The sequence below is a fragment of the Patella vulgata genome, chromosome 1 (assembly GCF_932274485.2).
Source record: "Patella vulgata chromosome 1, xgPatVulg1.2, whole genome shotgun sequence".
NCBI lineage: Eukaryota > Metazoa > Mollusca > Gastropoda > Patellidae > Patella > Patella vulgata.
In genome coordinates, this window is record NC_065879.2 from 71,043,427 (window position 1) to 71,059,156 (window position 15,730).

At 34.4% G+C, this 15,730-nt stretch overlaps 1 protein-coding gene across 2 annotated transcripts in view; it reads left to right on the forward strand.

The window, feature by feature from the left end:
• The first annotated feature begins 636 nt into the window (after window positions 1–636).
• The window catches only part of LOC126815950 (neuropeptide receptor npr-1), a 49,586-nt gene continuing 34,492 nt past the window's right edge, over window positions 637–15,730 (forward strand). The window contains exons 1-2 of one of the 2 annotated variants that reach the window (XM_050542084.2): window positions 637–1,074; window positions 11,354–11,447. The gene's annotated coding sequence lies outside the window, so the exon portion shown is untranslated. The remainder of the gene's footprint in view (window positions 1,075–11,353; window positions 11,448–15,730) is intronic. The other variant, XM_050542076.2, reaches the window with a different exon arrangement.

A 15,730-nucleotide genomic window follows, 5' to 3' on the forward strand; every position in this document is an offset into this window, starting at 1 on the left:
TTTAATCATTAAAATAATTAAATTTTAACTAGGTGAACAGTACTAATAAGGATACAGTCTATAATCCTTTGTTTACTTAAATTTTCACACCACTACCCTATAACACCAGTTGATTGGGGGGCACAGTGAGATTAAACCCAGAATATGGCTAATTCTTGCCTAATTATTAAACTTTTAGAACTTTTAGCTCATTAAATAACTCCGACTTCAATAGACTCATGCGACCAGTCTGAACGTGGGAACTATTTTAATTGTATTGCTAGCATCAGGGTTGTCACAACTTTGTTGTAATTGTTGCAAATAAATTACTACTCCTACTGATTGTATACGATTCAATTTGTATTCACCCTTCTACAAACATTACATGTCTGAGTTGTAACGGCGAGCTGGTTAATTAAGAGTTGTGATATTTCTTGAAATATTACTATTTCCTTTCATTTTGTATTGATCATTATACGGACTTCATAGACTGGAGTGATATTTACGCGTGGTTTTGCTAGAACTGCATTGCCGTATCATATAACTTGATTGACATAGAAAATACACGCTTTATAATATTATTATCAGCTCACCAGCATTTGGGATTTTTCTGAATGAGAAGTGTTTCATTCAGCTTGGTTGATTAAATAATACAGAGCGTCTGTATTACCTTCTTAATACCACGAAGTGTCTTACACGAGTTGTGCTAATACAACTGGTCTGAGGAACGTCTCTATTTCAAACACGCTTCATAGCCATAGAGTTATTTTATTAATGATAGCGCTTCCACGGAAAACGGGTCTGTCTTCGATATCATTTCATTCTGAAAGCGGGTGTGAAAATGCACACAGCCATTTTACACACAAACAGTGTAACTAACCATTATGCCTTGTTTTTGTTCAAATTATCCAATAATAAGACATTGTAGTTGATCGAAGTGAACTGCATGAAGGAGTGCTAACTATTGATTATTTATTTCAATCTTGTGATTTATTTTGTGTCGATATGATTAGAGTTTGTGACTATCGACCGTAGACGGAATTTCGGCTCACCTATTTCAATGAACAGGACTATAAGATATTAATGTATTATTAGGTAAAGTATTTTCTTTTATTTTTACACTTTATAAGATACAATGGTAGTAAAGAAGAATATAGAAAGGATCAGTTAACGAATTTGAGTAAATTGACATATAAATAGTGGAGTAGTCAACTCATAAGATATATCATATTGCTTTATTTGGTACCGTATTCGCTCCCTCATAGCAAGGACACACAAGGCGAATTTTTTACGGCGAATCATTTAGGCTAACCCTTCGCCAACTAATTCCGCGTGCGAATTATATTTGGTATTTTATCGGTTAAAGATTTATCGCCGCTTATATTATGTGTCCAAAAGCACATCAGCGAAAAGTTTGTCCGAATGAATGGGGTTTAACGTCCACTCGACACAAACCAGGTCATTTCGAGAATTGCATGGGAATGAAAATCATCATTCCACGCGGGTCGAAATAAAATAAACCCCTACCCCATCCCACTCTCATACAAATCTATCTAAGCAAAGACGTATAAATATTGCATTTGAACATACGAATTCCGGTTAATATATGAATTTAAAATACAGATGTGACGTCATCCTTTGATGTTGGTGTACCATTATTTGAAATAATTTGAAATAATGGTACGGGCAACGTGCCAAGCGTACATTATTTATACTAGTTGCAATATTGGACGCGCGTGACGTATTTCATTGAAATGCACGTGCTGGATAGTATCTGTATTTTAAGTTGTTTAATGGTCTCATGCAAGACATTGCGTAATATACAGATATTGCACTCGTGCTATCGCACTAGTACAATATCAATATATTACTTAATGTCTCGTACTCGACCATTAAACTACACGTATCGTAATGAACTTTTTATTCAGTAGAGTTCATGATTTGTCGAATGTCATTCTTCATTAATTATATGCTCTAGTCCTCTCACACCCCACCGCCACCGACTATATGAGTTACTAGGTTGGGGAAGCGAAATTACATCATTATTAATGACTTGCGTAAAAGGGAGATGAAGGTAGGGTTTAATGCCTACTTACTACTAAAAACTTTTGGGACTGAACGTATTGTTCAATCTATCTTAAAAAAGAACTGCTTGCGTGTTGGCATCATTCTTTAAATGCACAATGTGAAATCTCGCGGGATTTTATTATATTCCTTGTCACCTACCAGCCGTAGATCAGACCTATGACTATTTGCGTAGCTAACAGACCGTATGATCTACAACGGGTGCGTTATAAGGTATTAATTCCTGCAGGATTTCAACCGTTTCTATTTTAACACATTGTAGAACAAACACCCCGCTAACGTTTGCAGTAATGCTATTTTTTGGGAGTAAAAGTATCCAATCTAGCTATTTCATTATCCGTTTAGCGATTGTGTTGTCATTACTTGCTCTCGAGATAAAAAAAACAACAAAAACAACCCAAAATAGCTCAATTGATAATCCTCTAGCAAACATCTAACATCATGATTTCAAATTAATAATCTTGAACTTTAGATGGCCATTCTATTTCTATTAAGATCATATTATAAATCAACATGTGGTAATATATTTAATTGAAGCAGCTATTGGTTTGAAGTTGATATTAATTTAAAGGGGAGCTGTCGCCGTTGCAGGCTTTTCAATATTGTTTATAATTTATTCATTAATTCCATTTAAGATAGTTCCAACCATGCGCATCTTAACAAATTAACTCCCCGGTATGGGAAGAGAGAAAGAAAGAGAGGTAAATGTGATTTAACGGTCAATCGACACAAATTAGTTTATTTCGGTTTAATTTTATATCTATAATTCTATTGCTCGTAGGGTTTTTAGTGGAGGTGAACTGGAGGACCTACACAAAATCCAAGATATTGAACGCTTTCGTACATGCGGGGAATCGAAGCCACGCCATTTGACTTAATGACAGCCCTTACGCTCTAACGCGTTAAGCCATTCGGCCACCCAGCCCCCGATATGGACAGACATGTCAGCCATTGTAAATAATGCAATGCGCAACACGTTCTCCGTTTTCAACATTATTTAAAGTAACTGACATCTCTTCTCATAGCCTCACTTACAGTATAGAAATTGTTAATCAAAGGCGAAACAATATTTCTGAAATATGCAGAGGCCAGAGTTCTCCTTTAGGGGAAGTAAAACAGACTGATTATTGGCTGACAAAAAGTCATTATCAGCAAATCATTACTATAGATCCGGTATAGTGTTAAATTTGTCTAAGGACAATATAACAAATTTATTATCTTTATTCATTAGTTTAATAAATGAGGAAATCAATCAATTTTTTAAACCAACAACCCGAGAAAAGGAAATTAATAATATATTACGTAAATACTTCTTTAAACTTGTTAAACTCTAGCTGACCTCGCTGATAAAAAAAAGTACAAGTGCCCTTTTTTCAATGTTTATGATCAGAAAAATGCCTTTGATCATATTACAGTGTTGTAGCACAACGTTAAAAAGCGCTACGTTATATCAGTTTAGCTTTTGTGTCTTCTAGTATTTAAGCTATAACATATTGAACCTTGACCGTAATTCCAACTCGTTATTCGTTTAATTTAACACGCCATTTGAAACAAGTTTAATTGCAGGCAAGGTTGCTTGTGCTTGTCAATCATTCTGGATGTTACAACCAAAGCGGCAGCTATCTAATTCCAAGATAACCTTACCATCTTCATGTTATAAGCAATATAAAAACTACAAATACTAGAAAACAGTAAATTACTTTAAAATGGCATGATCTTAAATAAACCCTGTATTCTCGAAGGCCGAGGAATGGTTCCAGAAATACGTATCTTATGGCGGTCACACTGTATATAAATACAATATTCGGAACAATGTAAACTCCACTATATTTCCCCCTCGTAGCCTGCTTAATCCCCCAACACACACACACGCACCAAAAAAAAAAATGTTGGTTACCCCCCGTTCGTACAACGTGAAGAGAGGTTAAATCATGCACGTAACGGGACAGGGGTTTAATATAGGCTATGCCTGTACTCTAACCCCTATTCATATACAAATTTGAATAAAAAATATTGTTTATTAAATAACTTGATGAATATCGGTTAATGCCAGCAAACCCTCGCTATGACTTCCAGTTTAGTATTTCGGCAAAAATAACTAATATAATATGTTAGTCCCGAAATGATCTACTTTGTGACGATGTATGTTAATCACACCCAGTTACCAAGTTAATTTCATACGTCAAATGTTTATTAAGTTTTCGTGCAAAAAACATTCTTTCAATTTATTTGACTGACTTTAAAGAGATTTTTATAACTATCCAAATTACGAATCGTATTACCTTCTGTGTGTATTTTACAACTCAAGTTTGTTATCAAATACAACTACCAGCTTTTTTTCCTTTATTTTTCCAAGGCAACACGCACTTTAGAAAAAATTATCTTTTCTGAAAAACATGTTAAACCTGATTAAAACTTGTATTATATATATAACTCTCTGAATAGAGCCAAAGTTTGGTTAAAGTTATAAATCCCACAGTACACTACATAAAGTAGCCACATGTGTCACGTGTTTACGCACACTGATCCGCAGTGAATATTTGCTAGGCCGCTACAATCACTGATAAGGATGACATCGATGCGGCTTAATGAGCCAGAAATATTAACTTTTTTTTCTGCGACAAATTAAATTCTAAAACATTTTTTTTATGTATTGGAAAAATAAATAAAGGCGTTTGACGTATTTGTAGGTAAAAATTATTTCCTATTTAGTGTAAATGGGTATTAAAATGACTAAAATGCAGCATTCTCTCCGAAGCAGTAACGTCTTATGTAAACAATGCACGCGCCATTCAGCCAATGGCAGTCATCTTTGACAGAGATATATCACTAGACTCGTAATTCTCTGTGAAACAGATTGGTGTTTACGCTGTCTGGAACGCATATCTATCCTCTGTTATGTGTTTTGCCTACTCTATGTATGACATGACAAACTGAAATTTAAAATTATGATAAACAGTTTGCGAGATTTATTGTCTTTATGATTCTCTAATATTTTGCACACTCTTTCTAGAACAGTTGATACCACTTCTTATTTATTTGGATATTACACATAGCTAACAATTTCTATTTTATTGTTATGTAATCAATCTTTATCATAACTCTTTACTAATGAATTTGTTAGACTCCTGGTATTCAACTATTTGAAGATAGTAAAACTTGTAGCCTGATCTTGTTTACTATATAAAATATTTTTTCATTAAAAATAGTTTAGTGATGTGGCGTGGTCTCTTTTTTTTATCAACTTTTCCAAAAAATTTTTTAACGTATTTTGAAGATACACAAATGATCGATCCGACACTGTCTCTGTACTACGCGTTTGTGAAAAAATATAATTTTGATTTATAAATGTATTTATTTTTTCACGTTTATCTAAATTTTATCTTCATTTGTCTTCCAAATAACAAATGAGTTTTTTCCAAAATGAACTATGGCACCCATTTTATGACAAGTAATGGCCAAGATGAAAAGGTTATGAATAATATTGGTTGCTTTATTTAATTTAAATGAAATTCTCTATGGGGCTACACCGTCTTCATTAGGTCCGTCGGTGCAGAACAGTAGGATGTGACAAAAATAAAGAAATTCGTGATACACATTTTAGAAATAATATTGTTGATATACTGTGTGTTTTATCGGATTTCACTCAACTCTTGACTGGGTGTGTTGCACCTTTAAATTTGGCAGACAAAATATGTTTTTTCTTCACGATAAAATCAACTACGCATCAAAACTTTGATAAAACAAAATGTTATGAAGATTTTTCTTTTATTTTTAGGTGCACTTTTGATGAGACTGTAAACATTGAGTGTACACGTTATAGACTATAGGGTGCTTATACTATTTATACTATTTAGGCTATCTCTTGTCAAAACTACAAACATTCTTAAATAGAATAAAGTAATTTGACTGAAATCTTCAATATTTGTCATTAAACTGAAATCTTCAATATTAGTCATTTGATTGAAGTCTTCAATATTAGTCATTTGATTGAAGTCTTCAATATTAGTCATTTGATTGAAGTCTTCAATATTAGTCATTGAGAGAGAGAGAGAGAGAGAGAGAGAGAGAGAGAGAATCCCATCGTAAATGATAAAAAAAAGGTCGTTACGTACATTTTTCCTTTCACTAATGTTCATTGATTTATTGATGGTACATCTTTAGCAGAGAAAGTAAACCGGGTTTCTTGGAGAAAATGCAACCTACCCCTCGTCACGTACGAGTCTATCATTTATTTTACCGTCCAAATATCTAAAGAGGATGGACGTTTTGATATCAGTAGTAGCAGTAGAACTAATGCCGCTTTCAGGGTACCCGGGGTATCCACCACTGAACACATGTCACACCCAAAAGGCCATCTTTCAGAAAACAAATAACTCAAATTACTATGCAGGGGGAAATGGTCACTTTAACAAAATTATGAGAGCCCGTCTAGAGCAAAGACAGAAAAGTATATTTCTCACTTCATTGTCATTATTCAGTTGTTCGCAACTGTCTGTTCGTACCCACAATGGAGCTGGATGTTTAGGGAACCAAGGGGAATAATTCTAAGGGGTAAAGTGACATGAGGAAAAGGATGCCATATGCGAGGGTGTTTGTCCTTTAAATCGAAACTTTAGATTCGTCTATTTGTTATTGTATATCGTTTAAATGTTCGATAACCTCTGTAAATAATAACATAGTTTGAAATGGTTTTGGATAATATTTAAAATAAGCAAGGAGATTATGTGGTTGATTGATTCGTGCTGTTACCAAGCTGAGATAAATGTTAGATTGTTTTTATAGATATGATAGATATACACATATACAGAGAATACAGGATATACTTTGCTTAAAGGGGAACCGACATAGTGTTTTATGCATCATAAAGTTTGGTCCAACGTGAGAGCTTGTGCAGGCGACCCCACATCTTGATGCATACAATCATGGGGTCGAACTTTCGACATTTACATCAATGACATACTTTATGATCCACCGAGTACAAGATAGACTAATCAACCACCAAACAAACGTATATGCCAAATAAAAGAGAAGGTTGCATCACGTTGTGAGCATGCGCATAAATGAATTATGACGCTTATTATTTAGTATTGCTATGATACATCCTGGTAATGTTGTATGGACGTTAAACCCCATCAACTAGCTTTTAGGTGTTTTAAATCTATTTATCAACTCGAACAAGTTGTCGTTAAACATAACATAGGCAATATCAACAATGCATCAGTTTAAACTGGTGACAGGTAGATGGTGATTTTAATGTTGAATGATTTGAGATCGTATTTTTACATTTATCATGTAGATGCCTTTAACGTAGAATGATTTAAGATCTATTTTATTACTTACCATAAAACTTTTCCTCGGGGTGTCTCGTTAATGTAGAATGAATAAAGATAGAGAGTCCCTTTAATGTGGAATGATTTAAGATACGATTTTATCATACGACTTTTACCCGGATAGAGTATAGCTCTACTGCGGAATTATCATTTATCATAAGGCCTTCCTCCCGGTAGAATGTCGCTTTTATTTGGAATGGTTTATGAGCTGTTTTATCATTTATCATAAGACTGGTGTTCAGGTAGAGGGGCCCTTTAATGTGAATTGACTTAATGTGTGCAGATCTGCTATATATTTTATCATTCGACCTTTTCCCAGGTAGCATGTGCCTTTAATGTAACATAGTTTATGATCTGTTTTATTATTTTCCACAAGATAGAATGATAGTATTTATTATAAATATGACTTTTTCCATGCAGAAAGTGCCTTTAAGTTAGATTAATTTAAGATGTTTTATCATTTATCATCAGATTTGTTAGATTGCCTTTACACTGAACAGCCGCATGTTTACATGTGTATTTACAGTTTGTAAAAATAATATTAACTTGGATGACCTTGTAAATATGGAGAGCTAGATAGAATTTGTATCACAAAGTTTTAGATAAAGGACACGATCTCGTTGACCTAGACCAAACTACATGCAGGTATTGATTTACTCGGATTTCGAATATTTTGCTATTATCACGGATTGATTCAGCTCAAAAATCAAAATAATAAACCAGACGAATTCCGCTTATTGTGCTAAACTAAAAATTCAGCGCATTTCAAACTTCAATACAACGCGAGGGTTTTGTCGGCGGAGGGGGTTTAAATATCTACATGGATTGTTCCGTAGTATTGTAGAGCACCTAGTTCTGTACTATCCTGATTATTTTTAAAAAATTACGATTGGTGGTTTTTAGGTTTGGTAGATAAAAAAAAACGAAAATCGTTTCGCATCAAATCTCCCGTTAAATAAATGGTTGTTTTAAAAAATAAAGTAAAATATTAAGGTTGTTATTTTTTAGGTTTCGTAGATAAAAGAAAAACCTGTGTAAACCTTTCACGGCAATAAGAAATGGTATCGTGCACTTAATGTGTCTCTTATATAGATTTAACTGGGTATTAAAGGATAATATCGGTGTCAGTCATTATAAAATATGTGATAGAGCTCGTTAAATACATCCCAAATATAATTTTAACACAGAGATCATTGCTACGGAAGACGTGTAACAAGCACGTGAAGAAACGGGAAGTAACGAGCGATAACAGACAAACGGTCGAATTTCAATTCACTGATAATTCAGTTGAAGACGAAAAGTTGTTATATAAGACGATGGGAGGATATCTGACAATTCAAAAAAAGAATTGGCTGTCAGTTGATAAAAGATAACGAACAAATTAGAAAAAGTCCGTGCATTACCATGTTTTTATTAAGAACAGAATGAATAAAAACGGGGGAATACACGGAATTTTTCTATTTTTCTCGTGTCCCTTATCTAGTGACAGCCAATTCTATTTTTGAATTGTGAGATACCCTCTCACCGTCCCATATAATAACTTTTCAACTTCAACGGAATTATCAGTGAAATGAAATTCGATCGTTTGTCTGTTATCGCTCGTTACTTCAGTCTGTTATATAGAAGGACAACTCGTGTTTGTCATGTTTGGCGTCACTTCCCGTTTTTTCACGAGCTTGTTACACGTCTCCCGTAGCAATGATCTCTGTGTTAAAATTATATTTGGAATGTATTTAACCAGTTCTATCACATATGTAATAATGACTGACACCAATATTGTCCTTTAAAGGCAAATAAAATCTGTTATCACTTCGCATTTGAGGAGCTCATTTGACTTACAACTCTTTGTTAGTTGTGTGTTTAATTCAAAACAGATCGATCTATTTTCTTTCGTTTTAACAGAGATTTCTGTTCGCAAATCCGTAATATAGATACTATAATGGATGAGATATAAAAAATGGATAATGGACGAAAAACGAAACGGTAAATATGTATTTTAAATAAATACTATTAATACTTGTTAACTCGAACTTCGAACGAAAACGCACCAGAATTGAAATATCAACGTACTTTAATCAGATCGAGAAATTCCAAGCAATTCATTCCGTGCTTGATTTGTTTTCTCTATTGATATGTTGAGGTGAATCGGTACACTAGTAAATGTTGATTATACGTATATTGTATAGAAGAATTTTATTCAGGGTATAAAGGTTGTCGACAAGAATGAGTGATTGATTTAGCAATTAATGTAAGTAAATTTCAACATTTGCACTACCAAGCAAATCGGGAAATGTTTTTGTTATTGACGTTGCTTTTAGCAAATGTTTAATTATTAATAACTTAAACTAGGGTCACTAATATGTCGACCAAGAGTTTTAGCGACATGGGTGAAAGTCGAGTTAAATGCGAATTTTAAAAAGAAGAACTAGATCTGATCGTGGATGGCTTGCAGCATCAAAGGAGATAAATCCCGAGATGCTGCATGGATAATAGATTATGGGTGTAGCCGTTTCATTGGATAAAAGTTTAAAGCACAGTGTTAATTGTAACTATTAGCTAATGAAAGAAAGGCTTTTATTGCATGACAGGAAGGCCGAAACGACTCACCGGTGAACCGGTGTACCGCGAGTTTTTCCATAAAAACGATGAACGATACTTTTTATAAGAATATCGATAACCTCGATTTTTTTTTTCAATTTGAGGTTCACGGTATATATTCACACTGTATCGTGATATTTATTCAATAAATTAGGCGGTAGGACGTACAGAAATTACGTATCAGTTCAGTGTAAAGAAAAATCCCGTTAGAATAATATGTCCCTGTTGTCCAGGCTTCATATCATTGCAAAAACTGACCTACTAATCTCGTGCAAAATTCTCCCCAGAATCTGATAGGACAATATATTCTATTGGACAAAATACCGGACGCAATCAATTTTACGCCAATTAAATCGCATTTGACACTCATTTCGTCATTGCGGTGCCGGTGGCCCTTACGAAAGTGTTAAAATTTTTGATTAACTTTCAGTGGTATTTTCCTTTTGACTGTTATTATGTCCGGATGCATGTCCAGTATTAATTACACTATGTGAAGTTGAGATCGAAAAACTTTCTGCATCTTACCGATCGAATGTGTGGGACCATTTCGGATTTTCTTTTAACTACGGTACCTGACTTTGTTTGACTTTACTTGATTGTCTGTGTGACTGTGTGATTGCATACTTAAAGGCTCAATACCACTCTTGTTGTAACTGAATAATATGTCTCAATCTTTATTCTGGTCAACAAATTGTACTATTTTACAATATTCCAATTAATTGATGATACAAATTTCATCTTAACACACCTAATTTAAAAAATTTGAAAAATTCAACTAAATGATTTGAAAAGCCTAACGTAAACCTATTCAAATGTGACATGGAATTAAAAATATTTTTGAACTCTCTCGACAAGTAAAATAGGATTTAATGGATAATTTACACAACAGGTAAGACACTAACACATCTAGTACTTAGAATAAGGCTATTTTTTTATTTTCTGGAGCTGTCAAGCCGGCAAGAGTGTTATTGTCCCTTTAATTTTGTGTCAGAGATTGTGTATTTTGATTAAATTTGATTCAAAAAGTGCCAAAGATATTGGTTAAATATTAATTTTATTTATCTAATGATAGACAATATAACTTTATTTCATGCAATGTTTGGTCAATTTCCAACGGTAAAAGCATGTATCGTGATGCACCCGTGTGGTTGGGTTGGAACATGATACTGTATCATATCGTGGCACAGTGTATCGTTTCAGATGTGACGATTGCCATTAATAAAATCATTCAGTTTGATCCATTAACTGATTAATTATCAGAAATCCATAATATTGATTAACCATTCCCCATTTTGATACATACCTAAAATCATGTGTTCAAATTATTGCATTGAACGGATATTTATAAACATTTACAGAGAGACGGAATGTGATGATTGGTTGAATAAACTATGGTATACCATGATAAAAAGATACAAACATGTTGGCAATTGAACCTCCAGAACCGATTTGGTTAGTAGGAATTATTGTTTTATTTATGTTTTCGCGAAACCATTATGATGTCAGTTTCGTTTCGTTTCGTTTTATTTCTGGTGTTGAAAGCATTGACATCTGTCACGTTTTTTTAGGTGTCGGCGTCAAGATCCCTTGAACTAACTGGCTAATCAAGTCATCTGTAGGTTATTTTCGAGACAGTTAATTCGTTGAGGGTTGTGGAGAACGAAGGATAAAGTAGACTAATGTAGTAGCTTACATGTAAACACATGGAGCTTGGCAAACCTGATAAAATCTTGTTCTTGTTTAATGTAATAGATTTTTAAGGAAATGAATTCAGTGAAACGCTGTTCAATGTCTGCTTGTCAACCCAATACTTCCCATTTCATGCGGCGTCTACATTTTCCCGCCATATAATCTACGTCATTGGCCCTCGACAGTTTGAATTCTTAGGCAAAAAAAGAATAGGTGTAAACGCCCGTCAGCCACGCAAGTCCCGTGTACACAGTGGTGTGCACGTAAAAGGTCCTTTGGCAGTTGGAATTCGATATAAGACTAGAAGAATTTCTTATGTAGCTGTATTCATTTTGTAATTGTAAACATCAAAAAAGTTGTTGATTTTTTGTAGCTGTTTTATTAGATGGTTTTATAGTAATGAAAGCGTGTCTTACACCAGTTATAATAATACAAGCTATATAATGATGGCGATACAAGAAGATTTATAGGAGATAGGTTAGCTAAAGGTGACTTATAAAGAACATCTGTTTTACCGGTTGCCAAATTTTAATACTTATATCTCCTGCTAAATTAAGACATGAATGTCTTATAACCGGTTTGCCGTGGTACCCAGTTTAGCTGGGCACTGTTTGCATGGGATTAATATAGACCGTATCAGTTATGTGTCGATTGGATTAAATTTGTATTCATTTGGTCTTTCACTTATTTTGTCTTTATTAAACGTTTCTAGATAGCTTTTAAAATTAATTTTAATATCTGATCTTGGTGATGTGTTTCTTATGATTATTAAGTCTACGTATTGGTTTTACTTTATTATAATAATATGTATTGTGTATGCGTGATATGTATTAACAAATAAGGTACCGAGTCAAACAGGGATCCGGGTCAAACCGCGACACCGAGAAACTAGATTTTATCATTGCTATAAAGCAGATACAAATCTATATTAGACATTTAGAAGTAGACAGTAAAGACTTATATAAATACCACAGTTTAGATGGATATTCTGATTTGTATTTGTGTGAAAATTCGCATCTACAAGTAAGATAGAATTTACCTATCCGGAAATTTTGTGAATAGCATGATGCGGGTGTTATAAACATTGAAAATATGTGTGTTGTTTTCAGCGGACTATTAAATTAAAACCACACAACCCATTCCTTTTTGATATCTTTAATGGAATGTTTTTTTGTTCTTAAAGTAGCTAAGTCTCTAACTCAGTATCATCCAAAGTCTTCGACATTGAAAACACGAATTATTTGTCAATTTATATCAACAGCGATATTGTGATCTTACCTTGAAAAGATGGCCATCTGATATCCAATGTTTAAGACAAAATAAATATTTTACCATTTGAACACGAATCGTGTACCATAATTCGCTTCAGCGCCATTTGTAACAAGGGACTCGAAGAACGAGGCTAGACATATTCCACAAGTCATGCCAAACGGTGACGTCATATTCGTATCTGAAGAGCATGCGCAATAAAGATTTTCGGTGTAGACTGGAATAACCATATGCTAGAGATTGCCATTCGATTGAGACTGACTTATTTCGTCGGACATAACTGATTTGAAATTAGAGTAAAAACAGAAAAGATTGAATGTAAATCAGTTTATATACATTCATATTACATTATTATATGCGTTGCGACTTATTTGTGTCCATTTCTAGGTCCCAAATATGAGCGATTTAGCTCCTTTCAATAAGACTAAAGCTGCATTTCCTTTAGTACGGTTGCGGATACGGAAAAAATCACTTTCATAGAATTTTAGTAAGAGTATTTCCTTATGTGCGGGCGCGGATACGGTTCTCTATGCGGCGTCCGGTACGGTTTTTCAAAACGGACCATGTCGCGATCGATACGGAAACGCATGCGGAACCGTTTCCGTAAACGCACATAAGGAAACACAGTTTGGGTAGCCCGCACGGCAAAAAGCTAAAAATAGGTAGGGAAATTCCAATTTTCGCCCTTTCTTGAACACGTGTTCATGGAACCAGAAAAAGAAAAGAAGGAAATCGAAAAAACTGATTGAACTTGTACGTAGCAATCGATGCCTGTATGATGCAAGCTGTGCAGAATCTAAAGATGCACAACTGGTGCACAATGTCTGGGAATCGATTTCCCGGCCTATGAGTGATCAAACTATCGATGTATAGTGACTGATAAGCAGATTGTATTCTATCATCACATCAATCAACTGTATCGCACATATTTCATTGCTGTGCCATCGTCAGTTTTGCTATATAGTTTACATTTAAGCATGTTGAGAAGAGAGCCCTTCCGCTTGAATAACCGCATATAAGGATATACAACCTGGACCGGATCCGTACTAAAGAAAGTTCAGCTTAAGAGTGTTAATATTGTTATCCGGATATTTTGTGAAAAGCATGATGCGGGTGTTATAAATAGTGATGAAAATATATGTTTTTTCAGGAAACTATTAAATTCAAAACTCGAAAATTTGCTAATTACTTAACATCTGGTAATTAGTTGGCATAGTGTCAACACCGTACTGTATAGTTCCTTGAAATAAATAGGCAAACCTGAGATATTTTAAATTGCATTTTTTAATTTATATCTATTATGGTATAAGGTACCAATTAAATACATTGTTATATATTTATTTCTACATTGATACTGTCGGTTAAGAACCAGAGTTTTATTTTTGATATTTGAATAATTCATGGTCGACATTAGGGGAAGAAATTGTTAGTCTCACATATTTTCTTGGTTCAAAATCTTTTCCCAATCAAACTCACATATAATTTATATATAGAACAACTTCAGCTGAAGTCTTTAATTTCTCGGTTATTTTCACTTAACTGACTAAAATAAATAACAGAATATGTCGAACACCCATTACACGGGCGGCGAATATTGATAATGATCGAGTTTAACTTAACTGTTAGAAAAGAGAAAATTAGTGGGAAATTTGAAATCAGGTTGATTTAGTAAAGTATAAAAATAGCATATAGTCCGTGAGACTAGTATCTTATTTGTCTAGGAAGAATTACCCTTTCGGCTGACCAGGAAATGTAATTGAGAACCAGACAAGACCCCCGGGCTGTTCTATACTTTCATGATATTCTTTAACCTTTTGGGTAATTAAAGAGGAATTTATTTTGATCGGCCAAGTCAGTTACACCGAAGATTCTTAAAATGACTTAAAATAGACCTCTTTGATCTTGTAGGATAACAATCTGTTTTAATTAGACATTTTATGTCTATAGAACAAGTTTAATTAGACATTTTATGTCTATAGTTCAGGAAGGTTTGAGATATAAGCAATCTGTGTTCCACTGTCGACACAGTAAGCCCTGGTTAAATATATATATTAGTAAAATCTTTCGAAACAAAACATTAAAGCCATGTACAGAAGGACCGCATTCTAATATGATGTCTTTAATATAAGAGTTTCATTATATAACTGGAAACTACACAATAGCCTGGAAGTCGGGTGTTCGATCCCTGCATTGGCCAAGAAACTTCATCCGGATTTTCCGGCGTGGTCTCCCCTTGTCAGTGATGCTAATCTTTCGAAACAAAACATTAAAGTCACGTACAGATGAGCCACATTCTAATATGATGTCTTTAATATAAGAGTTTCATAATATAACTGGAAACTACACAATAGGGGGGTCACGCTGGCTCGCTAGCCTGGAAGTCGGGTGTTCGATCGCTGCATTGGACAAGAAACTTCATCCGGATTTTCCGGCGTGGTCCCCCCTTGTCAGTGATGATGAACGAGGGCCTGACAAGGACAGTTGTCTAGTCGTTCGGATGGGACGAAAAACCGAGGACCCGTGTACACATTGGCGTGCACGTAAAAGATCCCTTGACAGTTGGAATTCGATATAAGAGTAGGCTGTAGTGCCCCTGTCCAGGCAAAAATTCCCCCATACACACTGTATGGCGTATGCCCGTATTCATTAGCCCAGTTCGGAGCATTTCTATACAATAGTAATAATAACTGTTCCGATCGACAGCCATTCATATAATGTTTGTTTATCTGAATCCAGGCCCACAAGTCTATTTACATGGAGAAACGCTACCAATATTG